The sequence below is a fragment of the Rhinoderma darwinii genome, chromosome 1 (assembly GCF_050947455.1).
Source record: "Rhinoderma darwinii isolate aRhiDar2 chromosome 1, aRhiDar2.hap1, whole genome shotgun sequence".
NCBI lineage: Eukaryota > Metazoa > Chordata > Amphibia > Anura > Rhinodermatidae > Rhinoderma > Rhinoderma darwinii.
The window spans coordinates 465,933,088-465,955,176 of record NC_134687.1 but is presented as its reverse complement, the minus strand read 5'-3'; positions in this window follow the sequence as shown (position 1 = coordinate 465,955,176).

Genomic DNA, 22,089 nt, shown 5'->3' with positions numbered 1-22,089 from the left:
AACCCCGGCAGGCATCTGCCAATAAAAAGGGTACATTTTTGGAGGGCTTTTCAAAAGCCATTGCTTGTTGCTTTTACATTACATCCATGTATGGATGAACCCCGGCAGGCATCTACCAATAAAAAGGGTACATTTTTGGAGGGCTTGTGAAAAGCCATTGCTTGTTGCTTTTACATCGATGTATGGATGAACCCCGGCAGGCATCTGCCAATAAAAAGGGTACATTTTTGGAGGGCTTGTGAAAAGTCATTGCTTGTTGCGTTTACATCCATGTATCTGTATGGATGAACCCCCAGCAGGCATCTTCCAATAAAAAGGGTACATTTTTGGAGGGCTTGTCAAAAGCCATTGCTTGTTGCTTTTACATTACATCCATGTATGAATGAACCCCGGCAGGCATCTGCCAATAAAAAGTGTAAATTTTTGGAGGGCTTATCAAAAGCCATTGCTTGTTGCTTTTACATTACATCCATGTATGAATGAACCCCGGCAGGCATCTGCCAATAAAAAGTGTAAATTTTTGGAGGGCTTATCAAAAGCCATTGCTTGTTGCTTTTACATTACATCCATGTATGGATGAACCCCGGCAGGCATCTGCCAATAAAAAGGGTAAATTTTTGGAGGGCTTGTGAAAAGCCATTGCTTGTTGCTTTTACATCCATGTATGGATGAACCCCGGCAGGCATCTGCCAATAAAAAGGGTACATTTTTGGAGGGCTTGTGAAAAGCCATTGCTTGTTGCTTTTACATCCATGTATGGATGAACCCCGGCAGGCATCTGCCAATAAAAAGGGTACATTTTTTGAGGGCTTGTCAAAGGCCATTGCTTCTTCTTTTACCACCTTATATGTATGAACCCTGGCAGGCATCTGCCGCCAAAAATGGTTAATTCTTGTACCTTTTTTAACAATGCATTTAGCATACAACATGCACAAGTGCAGTGGTTTCTGTTAGCTATCACCGTGTCCCATCCGTTTTCCTATAGCCATACATGTTGGCGTAACTTTGACACTAACTTTGCCTTAAAGACAGCTCAAAAGTACTTGGATACACTCATGGGTGACCTAAGAGTGTTATACAGGGCTTCTAGGGCTTTTAAACAGTGTTATACACGATTTTTAGGGGATTTCTTGAATTACAGGTTCGGTCAGAACTAGTTCGGTCCGAATCAAACTTTTTCATGAAATTCGGCGAACCAGCCGAACCGAACTTTTCATAAGTTCGCTCATCTCTAGTCAATACGATTACGATGATACCAAATTTATGTTTTTTTTCATTTTTATTAATAAAAAAAACTTGTTAAAAAAAATAAAATATGATTTTGTGTCTCACATTCTGAGACACATTCGATAGAGCGGAGTGAGGGCTTATTTTTTGTGGGATGAGCTATAGTTTTTATCGGTACCATTTTTTGGTGCGTAGAAATTTTGGATTGCTTTTTATTACTTTTTTTGGCGTTTTAAAATGTTTATTTTTTACGGCGTTTACCGTGCGCATTAAATAAGGCTATATTGTAAGGGTATGTGCACACACACTAATTACGTCCGTAATTCACGGACGTATTTCGGCCGCAAGTCCCGGACCGAACACAGTGCAGGGAGCCGGGCTCCTACCATCATACTTATGTACGATGCTAGGAGTCCCTGCCTCGCTGCAGGACCACTGTCACGTACTGAAAACATGATTACAGTAAGGGACAGTTGTCCTGCAGCGAGGCAGAGACTCCTAGCATCGTACATAAGTATGATGCTAGGAGCCCGGCTCCCTGCACTGTGTTCGGTCCGGTACTTGCGGCCGAAATACGTCCGTCAATTACGGACGTAATTAGTGTGTGTGCACATACCCTAACAGTTCAGACTTTTACGGACGCAATGATACCAATTTTGTTTACTTTTTTACATTAAATTAGGGGAAAAATTTGAAAAGGTTTTTTTTTTCACTACTGAAAACGTTTCACACACTTTATTAGTCCCCCTAGGGGACTTTAAAGGGAACCTGTCACCAGCATTTCACGTATTTAACCAGCAATACCTGGTGGTAGTGGGGGTATGTGCACACGAGATCGACAATTACGGCTGAAATTATGGAGCTGTTTTCAGGAGAAAACAGCTCCTGCATTTCAGACGTAATTGCTCGTACTCACGTTTTGCGAGGTGTCAATTACGGGCGTAATTTGGAGCTGTTCATAATTGGATTCAATGTAAAACGGCTCAAATTACGTCCCAAGAAGTGTCCTGCACTTGTTTGCCGAGCCAGTAAATTTACGTGCCGTCTTTTGACAGCGACGCGTGAAATTAAAGGTCGTCGGCACAGTACGTCGGCAAACTCATTGAAAGCAATGGGCAGATGTTTTCCGACGTATTGAAGCCATCTTTTCAGGTGTAATACGCCTTGTTTACACCTGAAAATAGGTCGTGTGAACCCAGCCTAATTGTCTTCTTAGTCGGCTCTGTAGCTTTAGTATTCAGTGTTTTAGTGTTCCCACACCGTATGCTAATAGCAATAAAAGAGTCATATCTTCATTTGAAAAGAGTCATATCTTCATTCTTCAAGTCTTTCTGAGTTTACCCCGCCTCCTTACTTTTGATTGACAGCTCCACCACTTCCCCCAGCACACAAAACCCCGCGCTTGTGCATTGATGTCCTCTTCTGGTGTGTGTGTACAACGGGACACTCGATTATTACGATAAAAGGCGCAAAATGTTTGCAGACCGTTATTTACAGTCGGAGGAGGAGTTTAGGAGAGGGGATAACGGCAATTAACTTTTGATAGCAGCGGCCAGTGAGGTATAAGTAAAGTTCAATAGGTGAAATGCTGGTGACAGGTTCCCTTTAACCAGTGATCATTAGATCGCTGGTACAATACACTGCAATACTAACATATTGTAGTATATAGTCATTTTTACAGGCTTCTGCCACAGGCAGGGTTTAGCAAAGGCAGAGTGAAGGCAGCTCTGGGAGCCTTCATTGGGCCCCTGGGCTGCCATGACAACCGTGGTCACCCCCGATCTCGTTGCGAGGGGGGGGTGAGCTGTCGGAGTGGCCCGCCCCCCTTTCCAACGCAGCATTTGAGGGGTTAAACAGCTAGGACCAGCGCGATCGCTGCTCCTGGCTGTTAGTCCCGGGTGTCCGCTGTACAATACAGCCGACACCCGCAGCATATGGAGCGTGTTCAGAACATCACCCCCAGCACCCGAACGTAATAGCATGTCTGGGTGCGCGAAGAGGTTAAGCAATGGCTTTTTTACGGCTTGTAATGCAAGTGTGTGGCTTATAGTGGTCCTGTAGACAGATACTTTCAACTCTGCTGTTGATCTTTGAAGCTCGTTTAGTGTTATCGATGGTTTCTTTGTTGAATCGGATGCCCACCTGACCCAGTCAGGTAGGAGGCCTTCTCTTATCAGGCTTGCAGTTCTGCCATATTCTTCCCATTTTGTTATAATGGATTTGATAATTCACCATGGGATTCTCAAAGTTCGGTATATTATTTTTTTTTATAGCCCAAACTTGACCTATTTTTCTCCACAACTTTGTCTCTGCCCGGTTTGGAATGCTCCTTGGTCTTCATGGTACTCGCAGACTCAGGGGCCTTTCAGAACAGGCATGTTGATACTGTCATCATGTGACATTTTGATTCCACACAGAGGAACCTTATTCAACTAAATTATACGACTTCTATAGTTATTTAGTTTGACCAGACTATTAACCTCTTAATGACCAGCCTATTTTAAACCTTAACCCCTTCCCGCATATGGACGTACTATTAGGTCATGGCAGCTGTATCGTTCGCGCTCCATGGCCTAATAGTACATCTCGGGAGTAACGGCCATTTCGGCCATCCTCCCGACACATACAGGAGCTGTGACAGCTGCTGTCTCGTACAGCAGCTGTCACAGCTCCTATAGCGGGGACCAATCGCTGTATCCCCGTTGATTAACCCCTTAAAAGCCGCGTTCTATAGAGATTGCGGCTTTTTAGGGGGTTAAGCTGCCATCGCCGGCCTGCTACACGATAGCGGCCGGCGATGGTGACTATGGCAACCAGACACCAAACAATGTCGTCCGGCTATGCCATAGACGGAAGCCCATTATGCTTGCTGTCAGTGAGTAGCTGACAGTTCTAATACACTGCACTACGCATGTAGTGCAGTGTATTAGAATAGCGATCAGGGCCTCCTGCCCTCAAGTCCCCTAGTGGGACAAAGTAATACAGTAAAAAAAAAAGTTAAAAAAAAAAGTGTAAAAATAAGAAAATAAAAGTTTTAAAAGTATTAAAAGTAAAAATCCCCCTTTTTACCTTATCAGTCATTTATTAATAAAAATATATAAACAAACAAATAGCCTATACATAATTGGTATCGCCGCGTCCGTAACGGCCTGAACTACAAAATTATTTCGTTATTTATCCCGCACGGTGAACGCCGTAAAAGAAAATAATAATAAACCGTACCACAATCACAATTGTTTGGTCACTTCACCTCCCAAAAAATGGAATAAAAAGATCAAAAAGTCGCATGTACCTAAAAATGGTACTGATCGAAACTACAGTTCGTTACGCAAAAAATAAGTCCTCGCACGGCTTTATTGATGGAAAAATAAAAAAATTCTGGCTCTTAGAATAAGGTAACACAAAAAGTGAATGATTTTTTACAAAACGTATTTTATTGTGCAAACGCCATAAGACATAAAAAAAACTAGAAACATATGGTATCGCCGTAATCGTATCACCCTGCAGAATAAAGTGAATAGAACGCTGTAAAAAAAATAGAATAGAAAAACAATAGTAGAATTGCTGTTTTTTAGTCACCACGCCACCTAAAAATATAATCAAAACTGATCAAAAAGCTGCATGCACCCCAAGAAAACTACAATGGATTCCTCAAGGGGTCTAGTTTCCAAATTGGGGTCACTTTTGGGGGGTTTCCAATGTTTTGGCACCACAAGACCTCTTCAAACCGGACATGGTGCCTAATAAAAAAAGAGGCCTCAAAATCCACTAGGTGCTCCTTTGCTTCGGAGGCCGGTGCTTCAGTCCATTACCGCCCGAGGGCCACATGTGGGATATTTCTCTAAACTGCAGAATCTGGGCAATACGTATTAAGTTGCGTTTCTCTGATAAATCCTTTTGTGTTATAAAAAAAATAGTATAAAGAGGATTTTCTGACAAAAAAATAAATGTAAATTTCACCTCTACTTTGCTCTAAATTTCTGTGAAACACCTTAAGGGTTCATAAACTTTCTAAATGCTGTTGTGAATACTTTGAGGGGTCTAGTTTCTAAAATGGGGTGTTTGATAGGGGTTTCTAATATATGGGCCCCTCAAAGCAACTTCAGAACTGAACTGTAACCTAAAAAAAAAAAAAAAAATGAGGCAATACTTCGCTTCTTACATTATACTGATGATAATGAGCCGTGCCCACCCCGAGATGACCCCAGTTTTGACCGTTTGTATAAACGGACACCCCTATTAGACCGTTTCAGTGCCCGGTTTTCCCAAGCATACACCCCCGAGAAGTGTACTTCTATTGAGGAGTCCCTGGTACATTTTAAAGGGAGGGTTCAATTCTGCGAGTACCTGCCGGGTAAGAAGGCAAGGTATGGCGTGAAGATGTATAAGCTGTGCGAGAGTGCATCAGTGTATACCTACAGGTTTAGGATATATGAAGGAAAGGCCACCCCCAAACCAGATGGCATCCTGGACTACAATAGGTACATGGGAGGGATGGACATGTCAGATCAAATCCTGAAGCTCTACAGCGCGATGCGGTGTGGTATAAGAAGCTGGCCGGGCACATCATGCAGATGGCTTTGTACAATGCGTACGTGCAACGTCGATCTGCAGGCCAGACGGGAACTTTCCTGGAATTTCAAGAGGTGATTATCAAGAACCTAATCTTTAGGGACCAAGAAGGGGGGGGGGGCACCCAGTATTTCTGGAAGCGAGGCCACACGCATCGTACCAGGGCGGCAACACTTTCCAGGAGAAGTTCCCCAAACTGGCAAGAAGGGAAAAAGTCAAAAGAAGTGCAAAGTCTGCTATAAGAGGGCGATAAGGGATGACACAATATATCAATGTGACACGTGTCCCGAATAACCAGAGCTCTGTATGAAAGAGTGTTTTAAAATTCATCATACATCCCTTGGTTTATAATTTACCACAATTTTACTTACCCTGATGCACTCCGCACAGCTTATCCCCCCTCGTCTTTCCCCTCTGAGCCCTGCTGTGCGCCCAGGCAGGTGATAACAGCCACATGTAGGGTATTGCCATACCCGGGAGAACCCACATTACAGTTTATGGGGTGTAGGTCTCCGGTCAAAATGCTCACTACACCTCTAGATGAATGCCTTAAGGGTGTAGTTTTTAAAACGGGGTCACTTCTTGCGGGTTTCAACTGTACTGGTACCTCAGGTGCTTCTGCATACATGACTTCGCACTAGAAAATCCCCAGTAGGCCAAATAGTGGTCCTTTACTCCTGAGCCCTCCCATGGGCCCAAACGGCAGTTTATCACCTTAAATGGGGTATTGCGGCACTCAGAAAAAATTTCGCAACAGAATGGGGTATTTGGTTTCTTGTGAAAATAAGAAATTTTCAGCCAAAACTACATATTTGAAAAAAAAATTTTGTTTTCATTACCAGCCCAATTCAAATAAGTTCTGTGAAAAAACTATGGGGTCAAAATGGTCACAACACCCATAAATGAATTCCTTGAGGGGTGTCGTTTCCAAAATGGGGTCATTTGTGGTTGGTTTCTATTGCTTTGATACCTCTGGGGCTCTGCAAATGTGACATGGCACCCGAAAACCAAAACCAGCAAAATCTGTACTCCAAAGAACACACAGCGCTCCTTCCCTTCTGAGGCCTCCCATGGGCCCAAACGGCAGTTTATCGCCACAAATGGGGTATTGCTGCACTCAGGAGAAATTGGGCAACAAAATGGAGTATTTTGTTCCCTGTGAAAATAAGAAATTTTGATAAAAAAATTACATCTTATTGGAAAAAATTACATTTTTTTTCATTTCACAGCCCAATTCAAATACGTGCTGTGAAAAAACTGTGCGCTCAAAATGGTAACAACAACCATAAATGAATTCCTTGAGGGGTGTAGTTTCCAAAATGGGGTCACTATTGGGGGATTCCTACTGTTTTGGCACCTCAACACCTCTTCAAACCTGGCATGCTGCCTAAAATATATTCTAATAAAAAAAGAGGCCTCAAAATGCACTAGGTGCTTCTTTGCTTCTAGGGCTTGTGTTTTATTCTACGAGCGCAGTAGAGCCACATGTGGGACATTTCTAAAAACTGCAGAATCTGGACAATACATATTTAGTAGTGTTTCTCTGGTAAAACCTTCTGTGTTACAGAAAAAAAACATGAATAATATTGAAATTCAGCAAAAAAAATGAAATTTGCAAATTTCACCTCCACTTTGCTTTAATTCCTGAAGGGTTAAAAAACTTTCTAAATGCTGTTTTAAATACTTTGAGGGGTCTAGTTTTTAAAATGGTGTTTTATCAGGGTTTCTAATACATAGGCCCCTCAAAGCCACTTCAGAACTCAAGAGGTACCTTAAAAAAAAGGCTTTTGAAATTTTCTTAAAAATATGAGAAATTGCTGTTTATGTTCTAAGCCTTGTAACGTCCAAGAAAAATAAAAGAATGTTCAAAAAACTATGCCAACTATTTTGGGTGGTATAACCGTCTGTTTTACAAGCAGATGCTTTTAAAGTCTGAAAAATGCTAATTTTTTCAAAATTTTCTCTAAATTTTGCGAATTTTCACCAATAAACACGGAATATATTGACCAAATTTTACCACGAACATGAAGCCCAATGTGTCACGAGAAAACAATCTCAGAATCGCTTGGGTAGGTTTAAGCATTCCGACATTATTACCACATAAAGTGAAATATGTCAGATTTGAAAAATGGGCTCTGAGCCTTAGAGGCTCTGTCACCAGATTTTGCAACCCCGATCTCCTATTGCAGCAGATCGGCGCTGCAATGTAGATAAGAGTAACGTTTTTAAAAAAAAAAAAACGAGCATTTTTGGCCAAGTTATGACCATTTTTATATTTATGCAAATTAGGCTTTCTAAAGTACAACTGGGTGTGTTTAAAGTTATGTACAAGTGGGCGTGTATTGTGTATGTACATCTGGGCGTTTTTACTTCTTTTACTAGCTGGGCGTTGTGAATAGAAGTGTATGATGCTGACAAATCAGCATCATCCACTTCTCTTCACAACGCCCAGCTTCTGGCAGTGCAGACACAGCGTGTTCTCGAGAGATCACGCTGTGACGTCACTTCCCCAGGTCCTGCATCGTGTCGGACGAGCGAGGACACATCGGCACCAGAGGCTACATTTGATTCTGCAGCAGCATCAGCGTTTGCAGGTAAGTCGATGTAGCTACATACCTGCAAACGCTGATGCTGCTGCTGAATCAACTGTAGCCTCTGGTGCCGATGTGTCCTCGCTCGTCCGACACGATGCAGGACCTGGGGCAGGAAGTGAGTGACGTCACAGCGTGATCTCTCGAGAACACGCTGTGTGTCTGTGCACTGCCAGAAGCTGGGCGTTGTGAAGAGAAGTGAATGAAGCCGATTCGTCAGCATCATACACTTCTAGTCACAACGCCCATATGTAAAAGAAGTAAAAACGCCCAGATGTACATACACAATACACGCCCACATAACTTTAAACACGCCCAGTTGTACTTTAGAAAGCCTCATTTGCATAAATATAAAAATGGTCATAACTTGGCCAAAAATGCTTGTTTTAAAAAAAAACAAAAACGTTACTCTTATCTACATTGCAGCGCCGATCTGCTGCAATAGGAGATAGGGGTTGCAAAATCTGGTGACAGAGCCTCTTTAAAGAGGCTCTGTCACCAGATTTTGCAACCCCTATCTGCTATTGCAGCAGATAGGCGCTGCAATGTAGATTACAGTAACGTTTTTATTTTTTAAAAAACCAGCATTTTTGGCCAAGTTATGACCATTTTTATATTTATGCAAATGAGGCTTTCTAAAGTACAACTGGGCGTGTTTAAAGTTATGTGGGCGTGTATTGTGTATGTACATCTGGGCGTTTTTACTTTTTTTACTAGCTGGGTGTTAGGAATGGGAGTGTATGATGCAGACGAATCAGTGACCAATCAGCATCATCCACTTCTGTTCGTTAACGCCCAGCTTCTGGCAGTGCAGACACACAGCGTGTTCTCGAGAGATCACGCTGTGACGTCACTCACTTCCTGCCCCAGGTCCTGCATCGTGTCGGCCACATCGGCACCAGAGGCTACAGTTGATTCTGCAGCATCAGCGTTTGCAGGTAAGTAGCTACATCGACTTACCTGCAAACGCCGATGCTGCTGCAGAATCAACTGTAGCATCTGGTGCCGATGTGTCCTCGCTCGTCCGACACGATGCAGGACCTGGGGCAGGAAGTGAGTGACGTCACAGCGTGATCTCTTGAGAACACGCTGTGTGTCTGTGCACTGCCAGAAGCTGGGCTTTCTGAAGAGAAGTGGATGATACTTCTCGTCAGAACGCCCAGCTAGTAAAAGAAGTAAACACGCCCAGATGTAACACACATAATACACGCTCAGTTGGACTTTTACTTTAAACACACCCACTTGGACTTTAGCAAGCCTCATTTGCATAAATACAAAAATGGTCATAACTTGGCCAAAAATGCTCGTTTTTTAAAAATAAAAACGTTACTGTAATCTACATTGCAGCGCCGATCTGCTGCAATAGCAGATAGGGGTTGCAAAATCTGGTGACAGAGCCTCTTTAAGGCCAAAACTAGGCTGCGTCCTTAAGGGGTTAAAGGAACAGTGTCACGAAAAATTTTTTTTTTTACATCAGTTTGATTTTAGTGTTTTATTAAAAACTTTTATATTTGTGTGTTTGTGTTTTACTTTTTTTTATTTTGGAACTTTTTTTTCCCTATGGGGGCTGCCATTTTTTTCCCCATTTCTGTATGTGTCGATTGACACATACAGACATGCAATACGGCAGCTACAGTCCCATAGTGAACGCGAACGGGGCCCGTTCCATTCACTATGCTGTACGCCGTCTGTGTGGGAACGGCGCATGCGCCGCTCCCACACAGTCCAAGTTTAACCTTGGCGCCGTCCGGCCCCATTTTCCTGTAGACCGGAAGTCGCGGCCGGACAGTAAGATTACTACTTCCGGTCGCGGCTTCCGGACTTGTGCACTTGGAGCGGCGGTAGCAGACGGAGCGGATGGACCGGAGGGAGCGGCGGCGACTGGAGCAGGTAAGTTATTTCTATGTATGTTCGTGTTTTACTGTGTGTTTACTAGTGTATGTTAACCTACTACACTGTGTTAGCCCAAAAAATGGCGACACAGTGTAGGAGGTTTGACCGTTCAATCCCCTCGTTTCTCCCGGCACTAGCCAGGATAAAGGAGGGGGGGATTCGGAGAGCTCACTAGAGCGAGTGATTTTTCCCAAATTTTGCAGCATAAAGCAAAGTGGTTGCTTTACCACATGCAATGCTGCAATTTTGGGAATTGCTCCATCTAGTGACCAGCACTGGGAAATATTATAAATTATAATCTAATTTATAATATTTCCTGACACGTGAAAAAAATTAAAAAAATTAGAACAATGTTTAATCACCTATACACTAATTGTTTAACTAAAAAAATAAAATTTTTCTAGCGTCACATTCCCTTTAATGACCAAGCCATTTTTTAAGCTTTTCCATTGTCGCATTCCAAGAGCTATAACCTTTTTATTTTTGCGTCGACATAGCTGTATAAGGTCTTGTTTTTTGCGGGACAAGTTGTATTTTTTAATAGCACCATTTTGGGGGACATATTATTTATTGATTAACTTTTATTTGGGGGGAAATAGAAAAAAAACTGAAATTGCCACTCTTTCGCGTCTTAAATCTACGCCGTTTACCGTGTGATATAAATAACACAATAACTTTATTCAGCGGGTTGTTACGATTGCAACGATACCAAATTTGTATAGTTTTTGTATGTTTTACTACTTTTACACAGTAAAAACGCTTTTTTTTCAAAAATATTTGTTTTTGTGTCTCCATATTTGTAGAGCCGTAACATTTTTATTGTCCTGCCAATGCAGTTGTATGAGGGCTTTTTTTTTGCGGGAAGACTTGTAGTTTTTATTGGTACCATTTTGGAGTAGATGCGACTTTTTGATTACTTTTTATCACATTTTTTTAAAGTCAGGATTCACAGAAAACCGCAATTTTTCCATAGTTTTCTATTACATTTTTTACGGCGTTCACCGTGCGGGTTAAATAATGTAACAGATTTATAGTCGGGGTCGTTACGGACGCGGCGATACCAAATATGTGTAACTTAACTTTATTTTGTTTTTTTTAATAGTAAAGTATTTTGTAAGGGGAAAAGCTGGGTTTTTCATTTTTTTTTTACATTTTTTTTAAAATTAACTTTATTAAACTTTTTTTTTCACTTTTTTACTAGTCCCAGTAGGGGACTATAATATGCGATTCTGCGATCGCATTTATAATACACTGCAATACTTTTGCATTGCAGTGTATTACTGCCTGTCCGTTTAAAACGGACAGGCATCTGCTAGGTCATGCCTGCGGCATGATCTAGCAGGCATTCACCACGGCTGCCGTGGGAGACACAGACACTCGGCGATCGTATCGCCGGGTGTCGGTGGGAGAGAGAGGGAGCTCCCTCCCTCTCTCCAAAACCACTCAGATGCGGTGCACGCTATTGTGCACCGCATCTGAGGGGTTTAATGGGTGAGATCGATACGAATATCGATCTCACCCGGCAGAGCAGAGACGCCCAGCAGCCCTCAGCTGCCTCTGGCAGCTGAGAGCAGGGAGATTTAACAGCTCCCTGCTCTGTTTACTTATTCCGATGCCGCGACGTAAAAAGTCTATGGCATCGGAATAAGGCCCGTTAGTGACCAACGTAAAAAGACGATGGGCCGGTCACTAACGGGTTAACACCTTTAGGACACAGCCTGTTTTGCAAACCTGATGTGGTAATAACTCTTGAATGCTTTTGCCTATCCAAGTGATTCGGAGATTGTTTTTTCGTGACCTATTGTACTATGTTAGTGAAAAAATGTTGTCGATAAATTCAATATTTATTTGTGAAAAACTGTGCAAAAATTAGCATTTTTCTAAATTTAAATGTATTTGCTTGTAAAACAGATCGTAATACCACCCAAAATAGTTACTAGTTAACATCCCCCATATGTTTGCATCATTTATTTTCACGTCCTTTTATTTTTCCAGGACGTTACGAGGCTTAGAACTTTAGCAGCAATTTCTCATATTTTCAAGAAAATTTCAATAGGCCATTGTTTCAGGGACCAGCTCAGTTCTGAAGTGGCTTTGAGGGCCTTCTATATTAGAAAGTCCCCATAAATCACCCCATTTTGCACCCCTCAAGGTATTCAAAAGCCACATTCAGAAAGTATTTTCACCCTTCAGGCGTTTCACAGGAATTAAGGCAAAGTAGAGGTGAAATTTACACATTTCATTTTTTTGGACGAAATTAATTTGTAATAAAAAAAAAAAATCTGTAACACAGAAGGTTTTACCAGAGAAACACAACTCAATATTTATAGCCCAGATGCTGCAGATTTTAGAAATACCCCACATGTGGCCCTAGTGCGGTCATGGACTGAAACACAGGCCTCAGAAGCAAAAGGAGTACCTAGTGGATTTTGGGGCCTCCTTTTTTTAGGAATATATTTTAGGCACCATATCAGGTTTGAAGAGGTCTTGTGGTTACCTAAACAGTCGAAACCTCCCAAAAGTGACCCCATTTTGGAAACGACACCCCTCAAGACATTTTTCTAGGGGTATAGTTAGCATTTTGACCCCACAGTTTTTTTGCGGAATTAGTCTGTGAAGATGAAAATCACCTTTTTTTTCTTTGGAAACATAGAATTTTTTTCATTTTTACATAAGATAAAAAAAAGCACCCCAACATTTGTAAAGCAATTTCTACCGATTACGGCAATACCCCATATGTGGTCATAAACTGATGTTTGGACCCGCAGCAGGGCTCAGGAAGGAAGGAGCGCCTTTTGGATTCTGGAGTGTAGATTTTGCTGTATTGGTTTTCAGTGCCATGTCGGGTTTGCAACGCCCCGGAGGGACCAAAACAGTGGAAACCCCCCAAAAGTGACCCCATTTTGGGAACTACACCCCTCAAGGAATTTTTCTAGGGCTATAGTGAGCGTTTTGACCCCACAGGATCTTTTTTTTAGAGCGAAGGTTCTTTATTTCTTACAGCATTCACCGTGCGCAAAAAATAACGTTTTACTTTATTCTGCGGGTCGGTACGATTACGGCGATACCATATGTATATAGTTTTTTTTAACGTTTTGCAGCGTTTGCACGATAAAATTACGTTTCTATAAAATAATTTATTTTCTGAGACACTATATTCTGAGCAGTAACTTTATTTTTTCGTCAAAAAAGCTGTGGGAGGTCTTGTTTTTTGCGGGACGGGTTGTAGTTTTTATTGGTACTATTTTGCGGTAAATGCGACTTTTTAATCACTTTATTCTATATATTGGGAGGGGTGGTGACCAAAGAATAGCGATGCTGACATAGTTTTCTGTTTATTTTGTTTGCGGCGTTCACTATGCGGAAAAAATAACATTACAGTTTCATAGTTTGGGTCGTTACGAACACTGATACTAAACATGTGTACTTTTTTTAACGGTTTCATTTTTTTCCCTATAATAAATGACTTATAGGAAAACAAAAACTTTTATTTTTACACTTTTATAAAACATTTTTATTAACTTATTACACTTTCATTTTTTTACCTGCAGCTCTGATCGCGGCTAGAATATATTACACTACCTAGGTAGTGTAACGTATTCCAATTGTCAGTGTGACGTCACGGTCACTATGACAGTAAGGGCTTATTCAGACGAACGGGATATACGTCCGTGCAAATCACGCGCGTCGCACAGACCTATATTAGTCTATGGGGCAGTGCAGACAGTTGCGTGATTTTTCCGCAGCGTGAGTCCGCTGCGAAAAGGTCACGACATGTCCGTTCTTTGGGCGTATTTCACGCCTCACGCACCCATTGAAGTCAATGGGTGCGTGAAAATCATGCATGCCACACGGAAGCACTTCCGTGGGACAAGCATGATTTGCGCAACAGCTGTGAAAAGGATGAATGAAAACAGAAAAGCACCACGTGCTTTTCCGTTTACAAACATCCAAATGGAGTGTCATAATGATGGCGGCTGCCTGGCCTCCGGATGCCATCACAAGCAACAGCAGCCCCCACAATTTCATGGGGGCTGCGGTTGTGCTACAAACCTCCTGAATGTGGTGATCGCAATCGAGCACCACATTTATCGGGTTAATTACCGAAATCAGCGGCGATGAGCCGCTGATCGGCAACACTGGAGTGTCAGCTGTCGGGGACAGCTGATCTCCCAGTTCCTGATGCACACCTTGTCGCCGACAGTGTGCATCGGGAACGACACAGTGACTTCCTGTCACTCTGACAGGAAGCCTATCAGGACCAGCCGAAGGTTGGTCCTGATGGGCTTCCATCCATGGCATACTAACTCTCGGCAAACCCCGCGATTTCGGACCGGGGTCTGCCGATATGCTAGAAACCCTTAAAATTTGGCGATTGCAACCGATCGCCGAATTTAAGGGGTTAATTCACCGAAATCAGCGGCAAATGACCGCTAGCCGGCAAGAGTGGAGTGTCAGCTGTTCAGTTTCGCCGACAGCGTGCACCAGAAAAAACTCAGTAACTGTATGTCCTCATGCAACGACGTACAGTTACTTACTCGTGCAGGTAGGGGTTAAGGGTAAGGCCACACGGTGCGGCTACGTTGGGTTTTTAATCCGCAGCAGGTTTTTTTCAATAGAAGTCAATGGTGATATTTGTGTTATGGACAGACTGCTGCTATTATATTACAATATGTTTTTATGTGGTTAAACGCATCTTCATAATGTCCGACCACATGCGGTTAATGACCGCGCTGCCAATGTTGTTGCTGAACTGCTTGCGTTCTTGAAAAAAACAGTTCTGCAATGCATTGTAATGAACTATATACGTACAGGAAGCACCTAACAAACTTCAACACGGGTGAAAACTATATCCATCAATTATTTTCCTTAAAAACGCAACAGAACTGCAACATTACAGAGACCAAAAAAAAAAACGCATGCAGTTTTCAACCGCAACAAAACCGTGTTAACAACACACTGTGTAGCCTTACCCTAAGAGGTGTCATAGGAAAAGGGCTGTAAAAATTTGGACTACCTTGGCAGGTCCATTACAAAAAAAATAAAAAATAAAAAAAAAATAAATAAAAAAAAATCAATTTCATTCCAAGTTGTAATGCATCAAAAACAGGAAAAACACCAATGGGGGCGAGAACCGTTGCAGGGCACTGTATTTCCAGTTGCAGTTAGGCCTCATTTACACGAGCGCTGCGCATCTCGGACGTGAAAAACTGCCGATTTTCATGTCCGAGGTGCATCCATGCTCAGCGCTGCGGGATGCGAGGTCACGCATCCCCCATAGTTGAGAGGCTATGAAGGGATGCGCGAAAAGAACGGACATGTCCTATTTTCGCACGGACCCTTCACACGGTCCGTTGAAACAACGGCTGTGTGAACGGCCACATTGAATTACATAGGTCCGTGGGACGGCCGCCCCACGAATGTTTAACACGCTTGTGTAAATAAGCCCTTATACTCTGAATAATATAAAGTGTATTATTTAATCATATGTTACATTTCCTTGACTGTTCTACACTAATCATTGTAGTGACATAATGCAAGTAACTTGTGTGTGATTTTCCGTGCTCATGCACATGGCAGAGCCTGTACGTCTTCTTAGGCCTTATTCACACGAACGTGTATTATGTGCGTGAAAATCCCGCGCATCGCATGGCCCTATGTTAGTGAATGGGGCCATTCAGACAGTCCGTGATTTTCATGCAGCATATGTGCGCTGCGTAAAACTCATGACATGTCCTATACTTGGCCGGTTTTCGCGCATCATGCAATCATTGAAGTCAATGGGTGTGTGAAAATCGCGCATGGCCCACGGAAGCACTTCCGTATGACGCGCGTGATTCACGCTACAGTAGGAAAATAAATGAATGAACAAAGAAAAGCACCTAGTGCTTTTAGGTTTGTAAACATAAAAACAGTGTCATCATGCTGCCATGTGCGTGGAAATCACGCAGGCACGCACCAAATACTCATGCCAGACGGAAGTTTTGCGCGCTCAAAACGTCGTTTTTTTTGTACGTGCAAAACGGACACGTTCGTGTGAATAAGGCCTTAGTATGAAGCCAAAGGGCCTCCCTTAGACTTAGTTTGTACAGCAATATTCTCTCCTAGAAGCAGTGCTTCTATACTTCTGTACACAGGTAGTCCTTTGGAGCATGGCATGATTTAATAATGGTTTCCAAATTTGTACAGAATCCGACAGACAAAAAACCACTGCCTGCCTGAGTCATTCAGGGGTATAGAAGAGGCTTTATGGACCTACGCCAACTTTGTTACAAAATATTCAGCATTTATTTTTCCACTCATCCTTTTTCTCTTAGAAATGCAATTTATGACCGTGGTGAGATGACGATATCAAGTTGTAAAGTTTTTCCAAATTTCAGAAAAACTCGCTGCGTCAACAAATAAAGGGAATCTGACAGCATATCTTGTATTCCTAAGAACTATCCAGTCATGTGAGAAAACTGGTGTAGTCCAAGGATTTGTTTAATAGAACTAAAAAAGACATTCTATATACTGCAGATATAGTGGACTGGAACAATGTGTTCTTAAAAAACCCAAAACACATATATAGAAATAAAAAATTTAATTACCAAGTCATGTAGTGGATTATCAGAACGGTCATGTAAAAAATTGAGTGGTTTAGAGAAAGAGAAAAAAAAAAAAAAAAGACTATGGATTCCTGAAAGCACTAAGGTTATATAAAAGGACACACACGGACATAAAAAAGTAAAATTTATTTCAGCTATGCCTCTTGCACACGACCGTTGTGCCACTTGGATGCTGTCAAAATCGTCCCGAGTGGCACCCGATAGTCTTCACAGACCCACTCACTTTGATGGGTGAATCGGGTCTGTGAAAAATGGTCCGAGACTCCGATCCGAAGAAAGATAGAACATGTCCTATCTTTCCTCGGATCACTGAAGTGACTCGAACGGCACACTCAGTCATGTGCTTGAGGCGTAATTCAATTAAAAAACTGAAACTCATTATATAGATTCATTACACAGAGTGATCTTTTTCCATCATTTTTTTCTTTTAATGCTGATGATTATGGCTAACAGTTTTTGAAAACCCAAAATTTTGTGTCTCAGAAAACTAGATTATATAAGCCCAATTTCAAAAATGATTTTTAATACTGAAATGTTGGCCTACTGGAAAGCATGTACAGTATATGCCCTCAATACTTGGTCGTGGCTCCTTCTGCATGAATTACTGTATCAATGCGGCGTGGCATGGAGGCGATCAGCCTGTGGCACTGCTGAGGTGTTATGGAAGCCCAGGTTGTTTTGATAGCGGCCTTCAGCTCGTCTGCATTGTTGGGTCTGGTGTCTCTCATCTTCCTCTTGACAATACCCCATAGATTCTCTATAGGGTTTAGGTCAGGCGAGTTTGCTGGCCAATCAAGCTCAGTGATACTGTGGTTATTAAACCAGGTATTGGTACTTTTGGCAGTGTGGGCAGGTGCCAAGTACTGCTGGAAAATGAAATCAGCATCTCTATAAAGCTTGTCAGCAGAGGAAGCATGAAGTGCTCGAAAATTTCCTGGTAGACGCTGCGTTGACTCTGGACTTGATATAACACAGTGGACCAATACCAGCAGATGACACGGCTCCCCAAACGATCACTGACTGGAAACTTCACACTGGACCGCAAGCAACTTGGATTGAGTGCCCCTCGAGACTTCCTCCAGACTCTGGGACCGAGATTTCCAAATGAAATGCAAAATTGACTTTCACCTGAAAACAGGACTTTGGACCACGGAGCAACAGTGTTGGTCCAGTGTGTTATATGAAGTCCAGGGTCAACGCCGCCGTCTACCTGGAAATTTCGAACTTCCTGCGTTTTCTTCAATGCTGGGAGATAGTGACATCTCCGCTGAAAAACAGGCCACTTTCCGCAGCAGGAATGGACACTGTTGTGGTATGTAAAATACACACTGCATGTCAATTTCTTGTCGGAAATTTTACGCAGCGTGTGGATGAGATTTGTTGAATCTCACCTACTTTGCTGCTACTGTATTCTGCTGCATATTTTCCGTCCACAATTTGATACAGAAAATACACAGCAGTTCCGCTACGTGTGGACAAGCCCTAACTGCTAGGAGTATTCGATTACTTCTAAAATAGTAAAAAGAAAATCACGGTCAATTGTAAATAGCACAAACACTAAAATATAGTGTAAACCAATGTACCAGTTAACTGATCAAGTACCACATGACATAAAGAATATTAATTAAAAAAAATCCACTGTACAAAATACCTATAGAGGTCATAATGGAATTAATCCACCTTGTAATGTATATTAACTGCACAAAATACTTTTGCTGGTTTCTAATACTCACAGTTGTGATGTACAATGCATCTTATTCTGCTGGTAAGAGACTCTGTACAGATGCTGAGGATTTAACTTTTTTTTTTCCTTTTAGCTTCCACCATTATAGCAAAGGAAGCTCTATAGGAAGGTAATCTAATGACCCATTCCTAAACCGGAGATGTTGCATAGTGTTACATGCAGAATGAAATCAGAGCTTGCAGTATGGTATTATCCCTACCAAGGGGTGGAGTCGCGTATTAGAAAAGATTCAGCTGTGCCCTTTCATCAGCTAATACAGATTATCTCCATCCAGGTATACAAAGTCATTTCCCGGCGTTGCTGAATAGAAACACTTGCCTTCATTCTCTGCAATAACTCAGCACTAGAAATGATCATCTGCTGAAAATGATTCAGTATTATTAAATTTTTTTATTCCAGAGTGCAATAGTACTGTATGAAATATACTTGATAAAAAAAAAAAATACAAAAACCGGTCACAATACTAGCTTATTAAACATATTTGGTATCCCCATAACTGCAACCTCAAGTATAAGTTATTGATAAGATAATGATCTGTGTACAGCAAACAAAACCACTTATATTTAGAACTTGCATAATAAAGCTGTGCGGGGCCTTACAAGTCTTCATTCAAAAAAAGGCCTCACACAGCTTTATTACGTAAGTTATGGCTGCCAGAGGGCAAGAGGGAAAAAATAAATACAATTCTTTAGATCCTCAAGCAAAAACTGCCTGGGTCTTCACATTGTTAAAGCATGTGGCCACAACACCAGGCTATTTACTAGACATTTACTGCCAGTACTTACCAGATCTTCTGTCTTGCTGTCCATTGCTGAAAATAAAATTTTGTTTTGTTGACCTCCCTTAATCCAAGTTGTGTAATGTTCGAATACAGTATCCCAGGAGTCCAGATATGTAGACCACCACGTCAAACCAGGAGTCTGTTAGAACAGTGGTTAAGTGCTGTCGGACTTCAGGTCCAGTGTAAATGACATAGGGTTGAGCTACATCACAGGTGCAAGGTTTGACCCGCTGCCTTTGTAGGTGACAACTTGCCAGTTCTAATTTTAGCACTGGCTTATGAGGCTTGTAAATATAGGAGTCCGGGAATACTGATCCAATGCAAACTCACAGATGTGTCCCAGGAAAGGAATGGAATAGCCCATCTATTACAATTAGTTAAGATTTTAATAAAGCTTTCAAAATTAAAACAAAAAAAAAAAACCGACCAATCAGATGCTTTTCAGTCTAACTTGCATTAATCCGCTGAAAAGGCAATGGTTGACTGGATCAGGACACTTAAAACATTATAACGCTAACATTTAAGAGAAAAGTGACAACTAATTAAAGTGACAAATTAAAGGGCCGTCTCGCAACAAGAGTCCCGGTTTATACGCCCATTTTTGCTTAGCCACGCCCCTTTTGAATGGGTGTCTCATATGGCACAATCGGTTCTTTTTGGCTCATTTTCTTCATAAAATAGGTCTATAACTTTATGCCACACGCTGGCACATTTTAAAACAAGGTGCCATAATTGTAGTCACTTAAAGAAGTGTTTCATTTTGAAGTAAACAGAACACGCTTTGTTTGCAAGTAAAGTGCATTTTTATTAGGAAAACGTATTAGTACATAAATCGATTGTATTAATCCCCTAAAACTCACAGTTTATAAAGCATCACGTGTCACAGAATTAGGCAATTACTAAATGTGTACAATATTTTAAAACATGGTGCCACTGCAAAATACAGCCAGAACAGGGATAGATTATACACAGACAATGAATGGCTGGACTACATGTGAAACCGATAAATTCCTCATGATCACACGTGCCCTTTACAAATACAGCTACCAATCTATGTACATGAATGTGGCAATTGTTCCCAGGAAGTATTCATAAAATGAAGAAAGATTAAAATGATTTGTATATACAAGGACCCGCTGAATGATAGGCCGAGCCAGAGCTCGTGACAAGGCAGATTACCAACTTGTCTCACAGTGAACCTCGGAGAGGTCACTACACCATTATGTAATAGGTTCACTTTAAATAGGTCAATGCACAATTATTTATAATATTGGAATGTCATGAAGAACTGACACATTCAATGTGAGGAGAATGTTGTATTACAAACCGGAAATCTATTTTCTCATCCATTTAATGCAAGGGAGGTAAAGCTCTGAGGCCATTGGAAAGATTCTGGTGTACATTCATTCTGAGTGCTGGTAGCGGCACCATTTACATGAGGCACAAGGCTATAGGTCCTGTCATCAGATCTATAAAACACTTGTGGCGAATAAGGCTTAGTGTATTTGTGACATTGGTTAAGATGTATTACGCCTGTACTTACAGAAATACATAGGAATTGTGCACCTTCGTGTTACTTAGCAAGGCACAAGAATATAAAATCAAACAGTACACTTAAGCATGCTCAATGACATTGGTGACACCCAGATCTGAAAAAAAATTAATTAAAAAAATTTGGCATGGCAATTATCAGACATGTAGACTTTATTTTAGTGTTAAAATCACCCTAATTTCCACGCTTTTTTAATGCAGTAAATAAATATCACTTCGGCTCTGTTCACAGCTGCGTCAGTGGCCTCGGTCTCCGTTCTTCTTCCGGTAAAACGACGGCCACCCCTAATAGAAACCCAATGGAACCTATTAAAGTCAATGGGTTTCTCCATGCACCGTTAGGGCCGGTGATGCGGTGGCTCCGGCACTGCCGTTCTTTTGTTCCTATGATGGAACAGTAGAATGGAAAAAACTCAAAAGCGCAGATGTGAACAGAGCCTTAGGAGACCAGTTAAAATGAACATCATCCATAAGTGGATTGCACGTAGATTTGGTTTCATTCAACATTGGAATAATCCTTCATTAAAAACAGGAATGCAACTGCGTTCACATTTTAAATATATCTTACTGAACTCTAGAAGAATAACTTTAAATAAAAGGAAAAAAACTTTAAATTACAACTGCAGTTTATGCGCCTTTAGAGGGTTTTAGAGTAAGAAAGGCAGTGCTTAGAAAAAAGGTGCAAACTACACGGCTGACCCAAGGAAATCTCATACTGGTAAAGGGGTAACCTGTCAATTGCCTGGACATCAGGTCTGCAGTATTTAAGCTAAACTTCATTTCATATCAAATATCTCATAAAAAAAACAAACTAAAGTTACTTTACACAATATCATATGTGCATTATAAAAAGAAAAACAAATCCGAATGGATTTTTAAAAATAAAAAAATAAAACTTGCCACAAATAAAAGTTAGTTAGCGTTAATCTGGTTGAGGCAGTTCTATCAATATGTAGTGGCTGGCACAGACCATTTTTTACTTTCCTTTTTCAAAAGGGTTGTGACATGGGTGTTAGGCTGCCTGTACACATAGTGGTAGCGTACCACGTGGTTCTTGAAACCACGCAGCAAAAAAAAAAATCACATCACAAAACTGTGGTACGCTTCCGATATGTGCGAGTA